This window comes from Hermetia illucens, chromosome 2 (genome assembly GCF_905115235.1).
Source record: "Hermetia illucens chromosome 2, iHerIll2.2.curated.20191125, whole genome shotgun sequence".
NCBI classification, from domain to species: Eukaryota; Metazoa; Arthropoda; class Insecta; order Diptera; family Stratiomyidae; genus Hermetia; species Hermetia illucens.
The window spans coordinates 134,938,705-134,955,297 of NC_051850.1; positions in this window are offsets into that span (position 1 = coordinate 134,938,705).

Genomic DNA, 16,593 nt, shown 5'->3' on the forward strand with positions numbered 1-16,593 from the left:
AGCCTCGAGGTAACGGAGACTAAAATGTTGCATTGGACTAGTGGCGTAAAACGCCTTGAGCACATCCAAAATGAGGATATCTGCGATCGATATGTGGTTGCCCCGATAGTTGAAAAATTGCGAGAGAGGCATCTTCGACAGTATGATCGCATAATTCGGGCTAACAAGAATTTATTTGCTAAGATTGCTCTGAACATCAAAGTCGATGGTAAGCGACCAAAATACCGGCCGAAACAACGGTGGCTTGATACGCTGATGGTGATTTGAAAGCCTTGCCAATGGATCTAGATCAGTCCATTAACAAAATAAAACGGCGCAACTAATCACAAAGAGTCGACCCCCTTGTGAATGGGACAAAGACTAAAGAAAAAGAAGAAGTTATACCGTGGAAAAATTGTGGGAGAAGTGTCTCCAATGGTATGGTCGTGAAATTCGCGTTGAGGATTCACTTATCAAGATTAATCTGAACATTGAAGTCGATAGGGAACTACTAGAAGACTGGCCGAAACAAAAATGGCTTGATACGCTAGATGGTGATTTGAAGGACTCGCGACTCCATCCAGATCAAGCTTTTGGCCGAAACCAGTCAAAACGAGTCTTTCTGCTTCTGAACAGGACAAAGGCTGAAAAAAAGAAGAAGTTAAGTGAAGCCTTTTTAGCAAAATGAACCTACTACTATCCCGCCCAACACACTCTTTACCTATCAGACGTCATTTCGAATGACCACTATGGGAAAATCGTATAAGGATTTATACGTTAATGCAATCTTAACCTGAAGCATAGCCTGAACTGAACGCCCAATAAAATAGAAAAAGAAATTCGCTAATGTGGTAAGAATTGACATATCCGGAGTGGGGAATATTTTATTATATTTTCAGGATCGTTTCGTTTATCAGTTTGAAAATCAGTCTTGTCATCAATTCTCAACTGAAGGGAGCGCTAAAAATGATTAATAATTTCGTAATGTTAAGAATTATCGTCTTCTCACTTACAAACTTTTTAGCTGATTTTATTTTTAGTAATTGATGCATCACCTCCATATGAACTTCGCTGCGTTGAAATCAAATGAATTTCCAATCCTTATCTCGTGAACTGTAGATTTTCACTGATATGTAAACCTTCTCTTCCAGACTTTGGCCACTTTGTTCACTTACTCAAATAACTAATGAAAATATTCCGCTGAATGTGAGCAATATAAAAAAATAATTAGGATAATGAATCCTTGCTCGAAATGCCATCTCATTTCCGCCATAATAACTTTATGCCTGCAATAAACTTCGCGTCAGAATATCCAACCCCAATGGAAATCATCTTCTCAGCATAAATACATGCCTAATTTAATTAACGGAAAACAAGCATCACTAATTGAGCCAATTAGTACCACTTAAGCTCATTCTTTCCATTATGAACACTAAGAGCCCGCCATCATCCTTTCATCCCTGCCCCAAACGGTCGGTAAGGTTTTCCCAATGTATTCTTCGCAATCCTTCCAGCCTTTCGTAATTTTAGAAACGGATTCGTATTTGCTCATTCCTTGTATAGAAAACTTTCTTCTTATTGCCCATTTTGCTTCATCACCGAGTAGAGATTATGAGAAGGATTCAGCCACAAAATGTTTGCAATTGTTTGTGTATGTGTGAATGTAATTCGGAGAGAAGTTAGCTCCTACAACTTTGGGGATAGAAATTGGAGTAGAGTACATTATGTACATGTGTATATGGGTGCATGAATGGATATCAACGGTACAAACAAATCTACTAGATAAGGACGATCTAAAACCAGGGGATGCAATGCTTGATGGCAATATAAGCTCTATACTTAGATACTAATCATAGGAGCACATTTCATCTGGTAGATAGAGAAAAGCAGAGGAGGAAAGGATCTAAGCTGAGTTCGTTTAACAGTTTAAAAGAAAATGTGATCAGTCCTTCTGAGGTAGATCAAGAGAAGCTAATTCCAACTTTTTGTCTACCTGTATTGACGGAAAATGTGTCGCCGATATTCTATCAGTATCCTTAAAAAGGATAAAAAGGACGAAAATACCTCGTCTGCAAATGAAATGAAATGGTTCATGGACCCACATTTTCTGTACACACTCTAATATTTGAGTTGTACTGGTTGAAATCGATAAGGAAGCTTCCAAGTAATTTCAGGAACCTCTCGTTGGAGAGCTTAAGTTGATGTTTATTCCTAGTTGGGATATGTCGGCAGGTGATTAATTGCATTTTGGTTATCAACTGAGTCCATTTGATGTCATTTGTGCGGTGTAAGGATGCATCAGGTTCATCATCGTGACTTGTATTGACTGTTAGCTCTAATTGCTCTAGGCTACACTAATCCAGTGGGTTGACTTTTGAACCAAGAAATTTGTACTACGCATATGTATGTTGGCGAGAGTATCCATACTGCGAATGTTCGGTTCATATTAATATTTGCAAATCGAGGAAGTGACAATTTGGTGCATACATTGGTGGTGCATGGTACATGTCAAATACTTTACAGACAGGTTGTTATTCGGCAGTACTTAACTGAAATCATAAACAAGAACATACGAATCCAAACACTATCTAAATCCTATTACTATCATATAACCCTCGTTCTTTTGGAAAAATTATCTGGAAATCTTCAGTTGCAGCAAAATGAAAGAATTCTTTTCGAACTCAAAAAACGTTTTCATATTGTCCTTTTTCTTAGAAAATTCAGCTAATCCTCCTCTTTATGCTCGACGAATGTAGCTGAACCATGTAGAATTTTCTGAAATTTTCCTCTAATTTCGCTCCTTCAATAAGTAAATAAGCTCACCCTCCCCAAACGTTAATGGCCTACAATACCAAAATGGTGGAACAACACATCACTCTCCGTGCTTTATACTGTGGATATTCTCGAAAAAATATGGAGGGTGGCTGCCATTTTTAATGTCCTTAATTAACAGGCTATAGATCTCTTTCGGGGAGCTTCCACACAATGGCCATTAAGTGCTTTTATAAATGGCTCACCCGGTGGAATATTTATTCTCTCCTTTTCTCATTTTCCACGTTATCTGCTGGCCCCGCTTTATGGTTCGACGTTGGCCTGTCCTTCGAGAGCGTTTCGCAATAAAATCCTTAATTAAGGCACTGAAGGGCGTTTAATTCGTTTTATTTGGGCATTTAATCCCAGCTTATATACTAACTTGGTCGACGTTTATTTTCTTTGATGATATTTGTGAAAGTAGTGTAGTGTTTTCTCGTGATGCCAGGATTTTCGCTTTGTTTGCTAACGTGGGGAAGAAGGTCTATTTCGATTAGGGAAAATTCATAAAGCATTTGGTGGTGAGTTTAATCGATAAATTCTGATGATGGATTTTGTGTTATGGAATGATTATTTAACGGAAAAAGTCAATTCATGGTAGAAAATGGATACTAAGTGCCAACGTCTGGCGTTTTAATTCATTGTATGAATATAAAGCAATAAAATGCATTTTATTTAGAAGAAATTTAACTTTCCAAAAATTAAAGTTCATACTCACACACTCTTTACCGAGGAGACAGACAATTTGACGTTTATCGGTGTGTAACAGGGGCAGTACACCAACCTTCCATTTTCTCACCTCGGAGAACTGTGACGGTTGGGAGGAGGTCTTTGATATTACTACTAATCGACAATGGGATTCTTAGAGTGGAAAACTGGAAAATGTCTGATCAGAAATCCTTCTCAGATCATAGTTGGATACTTTTTAGTTTAGATTTCGCCGCAGAGGTCTGCAAATCTTTCTGAGATCCCAGGAGGTTCGACTGTAGGAAGTTTGGTCAAGTTATCAAAAACAAACTTTGCAGCGCGCAAATTGGCTAGTTTAGCACGTCAGACGAACTAGAGTCAAAGGTTCAAACTATGGTCAAGGCATTCGGTGTCGCCTTTGCAGCTTCGTGCCTTGCTAATTACAGCAAGGAGACACTGCCATCATGGTGGAATAAATAATAAGATCCGTTGGGCTATAAACAGATTCTTTCCATACAAATCTCCGGGTCCAGATTGCATAGTCCTAGTCATGCTAGAGGAGTAGTAGGTAAGGGTTGTGCCGTGGTTTGAAGAGATTTATCGGAGCTGTATCTCTTTGGCTGCTAAACATACTCTTGGAGACAAGCACGAGTGGTTTTCATACCGAAAGCGGGCAGACGTGGCCATAAGTCCGCGAAGAACTTTCGACCAATCAGCCTCACCGCTTTCGTGTTGAAGATCCTAAAGCGTATCCTGGAGATCCACATAAGGACGATTATGTCATTCTCATTGCCTACAAAGGAACCTTTACAAAGAAATTGGGTCTCCGCGAGGATGGTACGCGTCATCCTCACGGTCTAAGCAAAAACTACAATAGAACGAAGCATAATAGGATTTAAAGAACCGCGTGTGTAGGTGCTACCGGAGCTCTGTAGTCCTGCTCGGCAGATACTCTAAATGTATTCTTGCACATGCTACCCTAGAACCCCACATTAAATACGTTGTAGCGTGTAGTTCTGTCAGACTACATTCGCCCGGATGGTGTACACCCTAGACGAAGTATCTCACGAAGGGCTTTCCTTACGGACTATGCCACACGCAAGCTGAACTTCACAACAAACTTGCTGTGGACTTTCTAAATAGGGCAAAGTAAAAGACCGACGGCGTGTTGCAAAGTTAAGACACAGTATATTTCGTCGACGGATCGAGTATGGTATGTGAAGTCGGTGCGGGAGTTTTCTCGATTTTCTTGAATACACACATTATATTTGAGTCATACCGCCACCCAGGATTCCAGGAGGAAGTACTGGCGATACTGGAAGGTTGTTGATGGCTGTCACATGATACGAGCCCCAAGTGTAATGTAGCCATTCTGACCGATAGGCAAGGGGCCATTAAGGCCTTGTACTCAGCGGAGACATCCTCCAGGCTGGTGGGGCAGTGGGAAAACGTGCTGAATAGGCTGTCCAATACGATCAGGATCACCCCCGTCAGGGTTCCCGGTCATTGGAAATGTAGATTGGAATGAGCGGACAAATGCACTCATCAGTCGAGACTTTGCTCTTGGCAGACCTTCGGGAGGTACAGTCTGCGCTCTCTTGCAACTGTCAAGAATGCAATCTACTCGCACTCACTACCTGTCCCAAGCCATGGAGGATTTGGCCCGCTTATAACAAAACCCGACCGCAAGAGCTCTTGTGCCAACCGTGCAAATTCATACAAGATTACCGCGGTCTGTACGGGGCACTAACCTATATTGGACCATGCCGCCAGATACGACATACTCCAACAATTCACATTGCCGAAGGTCCGGAGAAGAGGAGAAAACTCTCAGCCGCTTCGTTTGCGATTGTCCAGCGCTAGCTTGAGTCAGCCTACGGACACTAGGTCAACCATTCTTTGGGGAACACAGAGAGATTTGGATCTGAAGATCTGAGCCGGCTGGACTCTGCTTCCTTGCTTTCACGACAGCAGTCATAGTCTTAGGAGTTTGTGGCATCAAAATGGTGTACCATCGCGCTAATTGGGCTCCTCGGAGCACTAAACCTACCTACCTACCAATCATAGGTACTAACATCTAGTTGTATCAACATATGATTTGTGTATGGATAAGCTTCCCCAATACATTCGCAAGTTCGGTTCATTGAATGTGGGTGCTACTTATAAGATGTACTGTTGTTGCAACGTTGGGCTGTCGTAGCGAAAGCTTGCAATTGAAATCTCACTAGTAGCAGAAGGATTTGTATCGTGACTGAATGCCGGGTACCAATCGAATCAGCTGTGAATAATAACCTGAGTCAAATCAGGGTAATAATCACTGCGAGGCAATGCTGACCACATTGCCTCCTACAGGGGACTGTAGTTTACCGTTGCGGTCTTGCCTGAAGCGCTTTAACACACCTCAATGCTCAAATCCCATTGTATTATAGCTCCAACGATTATTATTATAGGCACAAGTTAAGTTTGGTTGAGAAATTGGGAGAAAGTTTATTTCCAACCTCAGAGGTTTTCCTATTTAATATATTGCAGTATTTTCTGATACGTCACAGACGGCTTCCTCCCTTCAACGAGCCCGATAGCGCACAGATTTTTTGCTGAAGAAAACCCTTTCGAAATATTTTCGTCTGAATTCTGAACAACCCAGACAACTCCGTTGCGGTTTCTTTCCGTCATTGAGTTTTAATCCAGGTCTGGGTTTAAAATTCTACTATCCACTGTGGGCCTACATAACGACGAAATCTATGAGCGATACCATGACCGTCAAGTTGTGGATAAAATCCGGCACCATAGGTTACGGTGGGCGGGCCACTTAATTCGTATGGATGAGGATGATCCAGCCCGGAAAGTCTATAAGGGTAATATCTATAGTAGGGAAAGAAGACGGGGCAGACCCTACCTAACATGAAGCGATGACGTAGGTCAGGACGCTAGACAGCTTTTAGGGATATCGGTGGTTGCGCCGTTGATGATGATGATCCACTGTGGGCACCCTTGTAATTCCAATGAACTTACCAAAGGCCCTGGTGAACCAAATTTTTAAATTGGCGAGATAAGATAAGTCCAAATTCTATGGATAAACAGAGTATAGGGAAAAAAGGGGCCCGCGGTACAGAGCGGAAAGGGTACATTTTTTCCGGTACTCCGGCTTAGACAACTACCCTTTCAGTTCTGTACTGCGTGCTTCCAGACGATGCTTTTAACTCTTTGCTGCCAAGACCGAAGAAAATTATAAGTAACGTAACTAATAGCATTTTACCATCTATGAAGATGTGGAGAATGAGGCCTCTCACCTCTCTCTTCATTCTACTCGAGTCTGCTGTCGATTCTGACCGGAGATTGAGTGATAGTATACCCGTAAGTTTATTCCCAGTGGAAGTGATGAAAACAAAATAGAATTGCCCTCCTGAATTGGGGGCTAGCGAGGGGTTAACTACTCGTCATGTAAAAACTTTGGGCTTCAAAGCCAGAAATCATGCCTCTGATAGAATCGAAACAATAGATTCTGGGACGTTCGAAAGCTCAACAGAACAGACGCGTAATCAGAACTTCTTCAGGGAGTTTCGGGATTCTGGGGATCCAAGAAATGGAAAGATTAGAATACTCAGTAAATGATACGAGAAACCAGATTTTCCTTTCAAATTAAAAAGACTCAAGAAGCAGACAGTTTGAAGCAGTGTTCATTGCCCAGAACTCTTGTAAACATTTTTCAACCGACTTCAAACCAGCAGCAAGAGACTATGTACCATTCGTCTAAAATTAAAATTCATCAATGCGCGGTTCATCAGTTATCATGCACCAACTGAGGACAGGGATGAATTATTCGTTTTGAGAATTATGGGGTCCTAAGTCCGCATCAACTTAATGCAGGACCGGACCAAAGGGGGAGGGATGAATTAACCAAGAATGAAGTTTGTAGTACCTTAGAACGGCTAAACAATCCATTGTTCATGAACAACATAAAATTGGCGCTAGAAGATTTTAACTCCGAAGCTGAACTTAAGGAAACGCACAGAGGTACGAAATGATTACAATATGTCCACAAAACAAATAATGGCAATAGACATGGCGGTTAGTTGATCTTATTAGTAAAGTTGATTATAAACTTGGCACGCTCGGATGCGACCAAACATGCGTCAAAACTTAAAATAAACTTCGAAAATGTGGGTGCGAGTAACGGTTCCTACAATACTCCCAGGAACCTCGGAAAATACCAAAGTTTATTTAAGAACTCCATTATTGAGGGTAAAGTAGTTTACACGATCAGATGGGTAACAAAGTTCCAGGTGATAGGCCGACCTTATACGTTTTTCATCAATCCCGATAGGTCAGTCAGTGGTGGATAAATGACCTTACCAGTAGAATAACATCTACCAGAACGACACAAATTTGGTGGAACTTTTAGGAAAAACTAGAAAAAAAACATAATTAAGATATCATAATTACAGGAATAGCTTTAAAATCCCAAACGATAATGGAAAATTTTCGGAAGATAAAACACTGAAACTGAACACTGTCCACATTTCAAAATATTATACTATTAGCCAATAAAGGGAAATATCTTCAAAGTCAAATCTTTTATTTAATATATCAGACATTTCTTACTAAAACTTCAAAGCGCGACAATATTGAGGTAAGCGCAATATGGCCATTATATCAATGAGAACAATTCAGTACAATGTTCAATTTTTTAGGTAACATTTTCAATAATTTTCCAAGTTCCATCCCTGGTCTCCCCTTTTCTAACGCGAAGAAAACTCGCCGCGGTGGAAAACTCTCAGCGCTCAACGCTAAGCTTATTAATGTTTCAAAAATAGCCCCTTTTCGAAGCCCCCCTCAACCTTTCAACGGATATTAGCCGCCGCAATTCTTCGGCGAAGTTAGAAAAGGGGAACTTAATTTCTTATCTCCTCCTTCTCTGGGGTGGCACTTACAAGCCAAACTTGACCATGATGACCCCCATTTGAAGCGGTGTTACTTTTTAAGGAAAAGCAGCCGTCGCGATTTTTGAACGCCCTTTTCCTTCATCTTACGTTGCCCCTTCATCCTTGGTTTGAAAATTAAAACGTTACCATTACAACATAAGAAAATCCCTCTTTGAAAGGCCATAACTTCATTCATCAGGATTGAGGGGGCCGCCCCTCTCCCCCTTCATAACCTTCTCCCCTCCTACTTTAATGGGTTTGTAAATCCAACCATTACTCCAATTTTGAAGGTGATCGAGTGAGCGGCCCTCTAATGGCGAGCTACAACAACGTGGATACAAAATACATATATATACCAATTACCATAGCGATTGGGTGAAAGTTGTAGAAGTTAATTCGAGCAGCGCTGTCTAGCGGCGATTTACCGCAACTTGTGTAGCACAAAAATCCTTCTCTCTCCCCTCCTCGGTTTCGGAGGCCATCGATAACAAAGAAACAAAGGTTTTCTCTCTTCGTCCTTGTGTTTCGATCTATGTATATATTGTCTGTATGCCTGGTTTTTCTCCTCGAGCATTTCCTGGTATGCATAATCAAACCAATTACTCCTTCTACTGTTGTTTCGACAGCACGTTTCAAGTCATACCAGGTGCCAACTATTGGCTTCCCGGTGAAATTCTGAGGCCTGCCAGTTTTGCGTTATACTGTTCCGATATTGAATCATGTTTTAGTTTTCCAACGTCAAATATTCGAAAGGGGTTGGTTTCTTTTCCGCAGGTCTTTGAAATTCGGCCCCTGTCAACGTTTTTGCCAACGAGGCATTAGCTGTTGCAATTTGGTGTATCATGAAGACTTTGCGCACCGGTCATTCTTCATTGAAACCGCCGGAAAATATCTTGACGGCAATGAGTCCTAATCTTTCTAGGTTATCGCAAAACTGCTCTTTGAAATCGTCATCTTTTTCTTCAGGCGAAGCCTGTATGATGACAAGCCAAATAGAAGCACACACAGTCTTCCGTGTATGGGATTGAAGTCAATAGCATTTGCTTTGAAGTCCCTATCCACGAGGAAAGTGGCACCAAACCCATATTTCCCTGATTTGAAGATTGTGTGTGACTTCATGTCGCTTTCCTCGCAACCATCCCAATTCGTCTCCTGGACTGTTAAAACTTTGAGGTTGTACTTTCTGGCTTGTTGGAATAGGTCTTTGGCAGCACCAGATTTGTTCAATTATCTAACATTCCAGGTTCGAAGTGCGTAGTCATTCATTCTTTTGCGCTATCTTTTCCGTGGTATCAATTCTGTCCGAGGCCGTTCTTTCTGTTTCTGTACATGATGTTTGGTTTTTTCGAGAATGACGTGTTGTAAGCTCTCCACTCCGAACCTTCAACCTGGAGGACCAAGTAAATCTTTTGAGGCCCCTTGACGAAGGGAAGTGATCAGATAGAATCCAGTATGGTGGCGTTATCCCAACTATCCACCTCTACTTTTATATTCATCATCATCTTCAACTGCGGAACAACCGGTATCCGGTCTAGGCCTGCCTTAATAAGGAACTCCAGACATCCCGGTTTTGCGCCGAGGTCCACCAATTTGATATCCCTAAAACCTGTCTGGCGTCCTGGCCTACGCCATCGCTCCATCTTAAGCAGGGTCTGCCTCGTCTTCTTTTTCTACCATAGATATTGCCCTTATAGACTTTCCGGGTGGGATCATCCTCATCCATACTGATTAAGTGGCACGCCCACCGTAACCTATTGAGCCGGATTTTATCCACAACCGATCAGTCATGGTACCGCTCATAGTATCGTTATGTAGGCTACGGAATCGTCCATCCTCATGTAAAGGGCCAAAAATTCTTCGGAGAATTCTTCTCTCGAACGCGGCCAAGAGTTCGCAATTCTTCTTGCTAAGAACCCAAGTCTCCGAGGAATACATGAGAACTGGCAAGATCATTGTCTTGTACAGAAAGAGCTTTGACCCTATGGTGAAACGTTTCAAGTGGAACAGTTTTTGTAAGCTGAAATAGGCTCTGTTGGCTGACAACAACCATGCGCGGATTTCATCATCGTCACTGTTATCGGTTGTGATTTTCGACCCTAGATAGGAGAAATTGCCAACGGTCTCCAAGTTGTATTCTCTTATCTTTATTCTTCCCGTTTGAGCAGTGCGGTTTGATGTTGTTGACTGGTTCGTTTTCGGTGCTGACGTTGTCACCATATATTTCGTCTTGCCTTAATCAATGCGCAGCCCAAGATCTCTCGCCGCCTGCTCGATCTGGATGAAGGCAGTTTGTACGTCTAGGGTGGTTCTTCCCATGATGTCGATATCGTCAGCATAGACCAGTAGTTGGGTGGACTTAAAGAGGATCGTATCTCTTGCATTTACATCAGCATCATGGATCACTTTCTCGAGGGCCAGGTTAAAGAGGACGCATGATAGGGCATCCCCTTGTCGTAGACCGTTGTTGATGTCGCTTACCGCAGAGAGAAAATCTGATTTGTTGCTGATTTGCCTGGAGTGAAGCCTCGTTGGTATGGACCAATGATGTTCTGGGTGTATGGGGCTATCCGGCCTAGCAAGATAGTGGAGAATATATTGTAGACGGTACTCAGCAACGTGATACCTCTATAATTGCTGCACTGTGTGATATTTCTCAGTTTATGTATGAGACAGATAATGTCTCGTTGCCAATCGTCAGGCATTGATTCGCTGTCCCATACCTTGAGCACAAGTTGATGAACCACTTGGTGTGACTGGTGGCCTCCATATATAACCAATTCGGCTGTAATTCGATCGGCTCCTGGCGACTTATGATTTTTTAGCTGATGAATTGCACGGACTGTTTCTCCTAAACTTGGTGGTGGCAGTGTTTGTCCGTCGTCTTCAGTTGGCGGGACCTCCAACTCGCCAATGTTCTGGTTGTTCAGTAGCTCATCAAAGTACTCAACCCATCGCTCCACTATGCCCATTCTGTCGGAAATCAGATTTCCCTCTTTGTCTCGGCAGGATGATCATCGAGGTGTATAAGGCTTCATCCTGCTGAATTGTTAGTGAAACTTCCGCGCCTGGTGTGGTTACATTTGCTAGCTTACATTCATCGTCAAACCAGCCGTTCCGACTCCTTTTGTTCCTGGGGCCAAATATGTTTGTGGCCGTATCAATGATAACGTTCTTCAGGTGGTTGTGAAGATCATTTGTTGATGCTTCATCTCCAGGTCCTCTGTTGACTTCGGTTATTGCGGCATCCATTTCCCTCTTGTAGGTGTCGCGGAGGGCTGTGTTGTGGATGGCTTCAGTGTTAACTCCCACCTGATTGTCAGAGGGGATTCTGGGTGGTGTTGTTATTCGAGCTCGGAGCACCATGCCAACGAGATAGTGATCCAAGTCTATATTGGCCCCACTATATGTTCTGGCATTCATCAAGGCTGAGAGGTGGCGGCGTTCGATCAATACGTGGTCAATTTGGTTGAAAGTGGTCCCGTCTGGAGAGGCCCATGTATGTTTGTGGACCGCTTTCCGCGCAAACCAGGTACTTCCCACAACCATTTCGTGTGACCCTGCTAATTGAATAATCCGCAGTCCGTTATCATTTGTATTTTCGTGTAAGCTTTTTTCACTTTCCCCAATCACAGGTTTTACTAGTTTTTACATAACATGGCGGAGTTGCTCCTCTAACTACTACTTGATTATTTAATCGGTTATTATTGTACGTTCATATTATTTATCGAACTAGTCATGGGAGACGACATGGTCATTCAACACTTGGCAACTTCCTTCAACAAAACCATATGCTCACAATTCTTCTTGTTCGTGGAAAATCACCTGACCTGACGTTATTATAATAAATGATTTATATCAATAATAAAACAATAATGCACGTGAAATAATATCTCCGAAAATCTTTCCCCCCGATGGAAACAATAGGTAGTTCATTTTAATGCTCCATTATACCTGAATGCCTGATTAATCAAATCTGTTTTATATTGATAATTTATGAGTTCAGAAAAACATAATAATCACAAAAATCTACAATTGAAATCGAAATGATGAATTAGTGCATTACAGGGACGAACAATGGTAATGATGTCGCCAGCACTGCGTTATTACATTATTTAATGGAGACATTCGATTCGCGGCTGGAAATGGTCATAGAAACTCTCCAATTTGACATTTTGGCCGTTCGAAATGCTCCCAAAATGTCTTTCGGTTATAATCTAATAAAGATCAATAATGAGATAACGGCAATAGTGTCCGTTAAAACTGAAGGAAAAAAACTTAGAATTGAGAATTCAACTGACAAAAAACAATCGATGGCGAATAATAAATTGAATAATGATGTATAGCCATTTGTTTTCAATTTTCAATGATATTACCAAAGTTTTCAAAGACGCCTTTCCGAGCCTGACTTGCTTGGTAAACATCCTACAATAGTCGATCTGTCATCGTGGCAGATACTTGCGTGGCGTTAAGTAATGTCTATTTTCGGGGAATTCTCTCAAAGGTTTTTTGGCTAATCCGGTGATAATACTGTCATTAGAGCTACACACGTAGGTACACAGCATTCTATATCGAATGAAATCACCATGTCTCATGCCATTAACCGCAATATGTCTCTTACAGGCGCCATGTTACGCAATTTTGCAGTCAAATTGGATATTTTTCCTCTTGAAATTATGATAACATGGGAAAAATTGCTCAACTATTATTTTAAGTTTTATTTTGTGTACTCTGTGAAAAATGAAAGGAGGAAGGAGCAAAATTACAAATTACTACTGCCTCTTGTGGAGAAAAAATGTTTTCTAGACCAAGAAAGTTGTTTGCTCTTAATATTAGCAAAAGTGGAGCGATGGCCATCTCGTCCGCATAGCAAATAAGGAGCAGAGCCTAAGTATAATAGTAAATCTTATGGAAATCTGAGATCGTATCATCAAGACAATATGAAGCCAATAAACAAAATCCTGACAAATCGCAGATCGTTTGTACGTCCATAAGCCAGGAAGAATGTATTTGTTTTGGCGTCCTGTGGCTTTCAAATCCGATGCGATGAAGCCCTTCAATTTCTCCGTGACTCCTTAGGATTAGGCAATGACATATTTTCTTGTTTGCTTATCCGCTGGGGCTTTTCTATTGTTATTTGGCCAATTCATAGATTGATTGTCTACAAGAATCTAAAAAGACAACTTTCAATGATTTTGTTGACATCGATGTCGTACAATTGTTATACCCTTTTGTTATCTGACAATATTCCGTTCATTTTGTCTAGAAAGAAAGGTTCAACGACGGACTCTATCTGCACCCTATCAATGTGGCGACGATAGCTCCTCAGTTCGAATCTAGTCAAGTGGAAAACTGTGTCCAAGTAAACAGAAAATGTGACGTGATGGATACAAATTACAAAACAAAATCTCGATCCAAATCCTAAATGGAAATAAAAATAAAGGTAAACTGCCCGGATAACGACGTAGACCATGATTTAGAGCAATGTTTTCTAGCCAATGGACAAATAAACAGAACGAATATTATACATAAGGAAGCATGAGGATGAGTGGACAGACTTTCTTGGAAAAAGCAACGTTCAGAGGGCAACACGTTTTTTTTCTTGTGTAATATCGTAAATTAAAGATTCAGTGATGACTACTTATAGTTGATCGAAAAAGGAGTCTTACACATGAACTTGTTTTACATCAGAAATATGTGCGGCTGGGTAGAAAGTGGGGATGGCCAGATAACCACCGGAGTTGACTTTTGCAACCAAAATGGCAGAACTGTGAAAAATGTTGATAAGTGTTGATTAATGATAGTTGTAATGAACATAGTTGGGTAGGATGATCAGAATGAGCATCCTGAGTGGTCGACAACGACCTAGAGGGCAGAGCTATCCCACAAACCTAAACAAGTCGGGAAACCGAAAGCTGGACGCTTCAGGTACGGAAGGTTTTGTGTATTTCGGAGTACCTAGCAAGTAATATATGCATATATTATGTGAGAGTATCCACTTTCGGGTGATATTGGCATTCATAGTCTTGAATTTACAAAGAAGCAACCACTTTGGCCTGTTATAACTTTGTTAGTAATAGTGCGATATCCACGAAACTAGGTAAGATCATTTTCTATATTATAGCCTCCATTACTGCAATTTCATGGTGCTAGGATGAATTAAGGGGGGTTTTGCCGCCATTTACTAAAAATTACAGTAATATACTATTATTAACTTTATTTGAATAGATATCGGTATGGAAGGTATTTCGGACCCCAGGGACCATATAGTGGCAGTCTCCTGATTTTTTTCAGATTTTTCGGTTGGGTAGTTTCTGAGAATGGCCCCCTTAAAGAAATTATCGCTTTCAACCCCCTGCACTGCCCACCTTTCCAACAAATGTCAAAACTAATACCAGCTTTGAAGAGTACTAACCGAAACCTTTAATTTGATACCCCACATGGTTATATTTGATGAAAAAAAAATGTACACCCCCCTTTTTCATGTACGAGGACCCCCCTTAAATGTATCGTAAATGGATGCAACTCACTGTATGCGTGACCGTTCACAGTTCCCAGTTTTCTACCAAATTTGTTGTGAATCGCTGTAACCTTTTTCGAGGAAAATGCGTGTGACAGACGGACAGACAGACAGATATACAGGCTCTCCTTGGGAGAAGACCTTACTGCGGCTCCGACGATGGGCTAAAAATATTCCCGACAACTTGCGGAGTGCCATAGGGTTCGGTCCTGGGTTCCTTGCTGTGGTTAGTTATGTATGATAGAGTGTTGACGCTACGCCTACCAGACAACGTGACAACTATTGGCTTCGCCGATGATATCGGAATAACAGTGGTTGCGAAGCACCAAGACGAGATCGAGATCTATGCAAATGAAGCGATATGGAAGATCAATTCCTGGTTGAGAAATTCTGGCCTTTCACTTGCTGAACATAAAACGGAAGTAGTTCTCATTAGCAAGAGAAGAAAGAACACAACTATGAAAATCAAAGTTGGTGAAAAAACAATTTACTCTCAACCATCGTTCAAATATTTTTGAGTAATTATTGACGGAAGACTCAACTTCAAAAGACACATTGAGTACGCCGCAACTAAAGCGTCTTCCATCGCTGCAACGATCTCGAGGATACTACCGAACATTGGTGGGCCAAAACAAAGTCGACGTCTTCTGCTCTCTAGGGTAGTCAGCTCCATGATGCTCTAAGCAGCTCCAGTTTGGGCAACTGCTCTGAATAACAAAATGAACTGCCGAAAATTGGGAATGGCATATCGGCTAAGTGCACTCCGGGTATACAGTGCGTATCGGACAACGTCTGGAGAAGCAGCATATGTACTGGCAGGGATGCTCCCCATAGACATCTTGGCGAAGGAAGGCCGGCGACTCTTCGACAAAACGTATGCAGCTGGAGAGTCTAGCGCATTTCGACGGCAGCTGGCACCATTGGAATCGATCGAAGGGGGCAAAAGCGATGGGACGAGTCCCAAACTGGTCGTTGGACATACGGCATCATTCCGGATATTCGGAGATGGTTTGAACGAAACTATGGGGAATTAAGCTACGAGTTAACACGATTCTTAAGTGGACATGGATGTTATTGTGCTTAGTTACATCGATTTGATCACGACGAATTACCATGCTGCCCAAGATGTGGTAACGTAGCTGAGAATGAGGAGCATGTCACATTTGATTGCCCAGGTTCACCGCGCACCGAACAAGAATGGAAGCGGTCGCAGACAGGCGTTTGAGGAGTTTATTCTCGAGCCAACGGATGCCTGGGACCAAGTTGTAAGGGAGCTGCAAGCTATTCACCAACAGCTTGGGTAGGAAGAACTACGACGAAAACAAGGAAGGGAGAGAACCATAATGAGCCGCGGTTAAAAGCTGATCCAGCCCCGCGACGCAATACTTTATAGGAGTTCCGTGAGGAGAGTGGAATGAGAAGGAGGTGCTTTTAGTGAGTAGAAGTCTCACATAACTGCGTGGCAGGAGTCAGCAGTAGGTTTTGAACCTTTCCACCTTCCAACGCCAAAAAAAAGGACATACAGACAGACAGCCAGGCAGACCGATTTAACCCTAAAAAATTGGCGAAAGGCTTGGAGAAGTCGGGGCTATGCAGAACTCGAGCCGAAGAGAGACTCGTTTTCAGAGCATAGAAGGCCGAGATGGCTTTCTCAGACCAGCAAAACTGACGCTTTTT